The sequence below is a fragment of the Myotis brandtii genome, unplaced genomic scaffold (genome assembly GCF_000412655.1).
Source record: "Myotis brandtii unplaced genomic scaffold, ASM41265v1 scaffold82, whole genome shotgun sequence".
Lineage (NCBI taxonomy): Eukaryota > Metazoa > Chordata > Mammalia > Chiroptera > Vespertilionidae > Myotis > Myotis brandtii.
This window is the reverse complement of record NW_005371324.1, coordinates 3,620,041-3,624,475: the sequence shown is the minus strand read 5'-3', so window position 1 is coordinate 3,624,475 and position 4,435 is coordinate 3,620,041. Positions and strand designations below refer to the sequence as shown.

At 38.6% G+C, this 4,435-nt stretch overlaps 1 protein-coding gene across 5 annotated transcripts in view; it reads left to right on the top strand.

The window, feature by feature from the left end:
* The first annotated feature begins 1,682 nt into the window (after positions 1-1,682).
* The window catches only part of CAPS2 (calcyphosine 2), a 50,370-nt gene continuing 47,617 nt past the window's right edge, over positions 1,683-4,435 (top strand). For 3 of the 5 annotated variants that reach the window (XM_014531696.1, XM_005884132.2, XM_014531693.1), the window contains exon 1: positions 1,717-1,762. The gene's annotated coding sequence lies outside the window, so the exon portion shown is untranslated. Of the gene's footprint in view, positions 1,763-4,318; positions 4,383-4,435 lie in introns of all 5 variants that reach the window. The other 2 variants (XM_014531694.1, XM_014531695.1) reach the window with 2 other exon arrangements.

Below are 4,435 nucleotides of genomic sequence, written 5' to 3'. Positions count from 1 at the left end.
CATTTTCTAACGGTCAATGTCTAGCCCATTAACTGTTGCTATCTGAACATCATATTATTTATGTCTTTAACATTTGTCACCTCTGTTAGATTGTAACCTTCACTAAGAGACTGGCTTTCTTTGCTTCACTGCTATATCTACAGCCTATAGATCAGGTACTGAACCCTTATGCCCGCAATAAAATTTTTTGAATGAGTTCCTGAAGACATGAACACTCTAACTTTCCAATAATATGCATACAAATGTTAGGTTTTTTAGAAACTATATCTTATTTGTTATATACATACAATGACTCAATAACTTTTTTAGACTCAATTTAAAAGATAATAAGTAGGCTCATATGTTTTTACTATTCATGACAATGGAAATATTTGCAGATAGTAGGTGTTCCATGAATATTTATTGAGCTCCAAATGCAAATTATTTTGATACTGAAAATAATATAGGTTAACATATAGTCAATTTAGTTTCATTTTGTTTATAGAGAAATTAATTGGCTGTAATAACTACAGAACTTTTGTAATGAATTTTATTGAAGAATGGCAAAAATGTATAATTTATATAATCAACCCATAATCCAAGATTTCTGCTTTTTTTCATAGATGTTTTAATCCAATAACTAGATTAGATAGATTTGTTTTAATTAGACCATGTTACTAATGGCTTAGAGAATTACATTCAGAAATACTATACAGTTTAGGTATAGGAAGCCTAAGTTCCAGGAATAGATAAGGATATTTCATTTTCATGCAAATGTATTTGTTCAATGGGCAATGATAGTTGGGCATGAGAATTTTTAAGGGTTTTGGTAAATGTTTAAAAGTTGAAGTCTAGCGTTAATTTCATTATTACTTCTTATTCAGTTTATTTTTGCTCTTCTTTCTGTGTGGGGATAATGGGTAAAAGAGTTTTATGGAGTGCAGGGAAGAAACAGAAGGCATGATTGCCTTATACCCATTTACTTCACTACCTTTATTCTTTAAAAATATATTTGTCTTTTTACTCCACAATTTTCTCCAACTGGAAATACAGTGCATGTATTTTGAGGGGAGCCAGTGTGAAAAGGCACTGCAGAGTAGAAAACAACCTGATTTTATGGGAAGAGACCTGGATTAGGCTTCAGAAGCTCTTAGTTCTAGCTTGGGTATCTGACACTTGCTCGTACAGTTCAGGAAAGTCAGTCAGGCATCCTAGAGTGGAACGGAACCTTAGAAACCTCTCAAATCAGACCTTTTCTTTTATTGGTGAGGAGTTGACTTCCAAAGACATTGTGTGTAGAGCAAAGAATAAAATGGAGGTTTCCTGATTCCTAAGCCTGTTCCTGTTATATCCACATGTTAATCTATAATCATATATATTATATACAACAAATGATCGTATATATTTGTGTATATGTGCACACATTTTTAAAGAAATATTTATGTCTATGTCTATATAGCTCTCTATAACATTGTATTGCAATCTTGGCTTTTTCAATAATTGCAAACTCCTTGAGAGCTTATACTTAAAAATTTTCCCCATCAAAATATCATTCTGGGGCTGACACCTGGTAGATGCTCCATAAAATACGTTCAATAGAATTCGCCTAAAGGAGGAATTATACAACTGCCATTGATCCAGATCGGGCTTTCACTCTCTCCCTGCGCAGGAGCAGCACCAGCTCCAGTGAGTCCGCTCCAGCTCCTCCCCAGGGTTTAGAGGCGTCACAGAGCTGGACACAGGGTAAGGCCCTGGAGGCTGCTACTAGAAGTTCCCTTTCTGGGTGAGCACCTCTGAGAGGCTGGCGGGTCACTTTAGGCGAGGACCCCGGGGGAGGAGACATGACCCACACAGCTTGGGGGCAGCGGGAGATGGTGTGGATGCAGCGAGGGACTTGGGACTATGGCCCTCTTTCCCTGGAAGTGAGAGAAGGGTTGAAGGCCCAGGTGGGGAAGCCGGTTGCCAGGCAACCTGCAGACTCTGGTCTGAGTTGGCTGGAGCCTTTGCTGGAAACCGCCCCTTTTCCTTGTGTGTCTGAAAGTGTCTCAAGAGGGTTCTTGGTGAAATCGCCCAGCGTATATCTTCCCCAGCCCTCCCACTTTGGACCTGCTTTTTACCCAGCTTGCTGGATCAAGTCAGGTTGGCTGTCCTTGGGTCCCAACCCACCCAGTCCATGAATCCCAGATAGGAGGAGCGTGGAGCATTTGTTCTGGTACATTGCAGGTACCATTGCCTTGGTGTATTATCTCAACTTTTGGGGGAGGGGTGTAGGGGAGTTCCTCTGCCTTGTTTGAAATTAACAATGGCCTCAGCTTCCATTAAGGTACCTGGGTCTGGGTCCCTGCCTGCATGGAGCTGAAAATACTATTTCCAAATCTCATTCCTCTCTCTTTGATTATGTGCTGGATTTATTCTTTGCTTTCTGTTATGTTCTGATTTGGTATAAGCAACAGTATAGCCACTCACTAACCAAGAGAGACATGATGATGATTAGAATTGGAAATAAACATCCTTTAAAAAATGAGAAAAGTGGGAGGTGATTTGATTCATGTTGGTAGCACTAAGGATAATATGGTAAGACTCATGGCATGCTAGCAGTAACTTCTCATGAGTTCCCTCAGTTTCAGAGAAGACAAGCCACTGAGGTGAACCTGGAAATTTGAGGGTATGAATTTTGTTGTTTTTAATATTGGCAAATGAATTATAGTTATTTAAAGTGACCTATAGTTATTTGAAGTGGCTATAGTAGCGACTAAGATATAAAGAGTTGTGTGGCTGATGTGTGGAGAAAAGTCACCTGGCTGATTGTTCAACACCCTTGTTTCAACTTGTGTTTGTTGGCCACTAATCAGCATGGCAAATACCAACAGCTTCTTGTGATGTGATGACAAGCAAACAACAACCTCCCTCCTCCCACCAAACTAATAACAACTTTAAAAAGCTCTTCTTTGCAAAATTGATCTGTGAAAAACAAGCTGGCTGCTAGTACTATAGAAATATTTTTAAATCAAATGATTTATGTTTTCAGAATATGTTTACTATTGTTAAGTCTTCCTGACTTCACTCTACCAGTAGAATCCATGCTTAGGACTTAGGGTTTTTAGAGAAGGGGGCTATGGCAATGGTGTGAAGGGGATTGTATAGACACTTTATTAAAGAATTGGTATATCTTTCAGGTAAGAGGATTTCACTGGACATGAAATGAAGCTATTTTAATAACGATGGTGGCTACCATGTATTGAATGTTAATGATGTTCCACATGATACAAGAGAATCAGAAAGGTGCTAACATTAAGCTCATTTTACATGTTAGAAATGTTGGTCAGAAAAATTAAGTTCTTACCCAAGCTTACGTTATGGGAAAGTGTAAAAAATGAGGATTTGAATGTCAGCTAGTTCGACTTCAAGAACTATGGGGAGGGAGGGAGTAAGGGAGAGAGATCAAGCAAAGGACTTGTATGCATGCATATAAGCCTAACCAGTGGACACAGACAACAGGAGGTAAGGCCATGAGTGTGGGGGTTAGGGGTAATGGGGAGGATAAGGACACATATGTAATACCTTAATCAATAAAGAAATTTAAAAAAGAACTATGCTATACTATCTTTCTTTAAAAACAAAACAAAAATATTTTGCTATTAAAATAAATCCAAGTCTAATAGAAAAAGAAGGTATGAATGAATAAGTAAACAAAAATGTATACTTGGTAATATAAGGGTAAATATTCAGAATCTGGATGACTGAGATATTCATATGTTTTTTATTTTGTACATGTTTGCAAGCTGATTATTTTCACATTTTTTTGCAAGCATTTTTGCCTATCACCTCAGAATTACCAGTTGGGTCATTCACTCCATTTTATTCTTTGTATTAGATAAATAATACTGCTTGCTACAAAAAATTTTCAGCAGTCTCCTCTGGCAAAATTAACACTCAAGAAAAGTTCGGGAAAAGAGTAAAGAAAATAATACACTTTGTAGTAGAGAATAGGTACCTGCATTAGTTTCCTATTGCTGCTCTAAAAGGTAACCACAAACATGGTGATTTCAGACAATATAAACTGGATATTTTGCAGTTCTGGCGGTCAGAGGCACAAAGTGAACTCTGCAGAACTGAAGTCAAGGTGTCAGCAGGGCTGTGTTCTTCTGGAGGCTCTGAGGGGGGAATCCAGTTCTTGTCTCTTCTGCCTCCTAGAGGCTGCCTGTGACCTCTTCCTCCATTTTCAAAGCCAGATGCAAGCACCTTGCTCCTCTATGACCTGTGCTTCCATCCTTACATCTTCTCTTTCTCACTATGTCTCCCTTTTATATGGACCCTGTGATTACATTGGACCCACCAGTTGAACCAGGGTAATCTCCACATCTCAAAGTCCTTAATCACATCTGAAAAGTCCTTTTTGTCAGGTAAGGTAACATATTCACAGGGTCCGGAGATTAGGACGTGGATATCTTGGAGC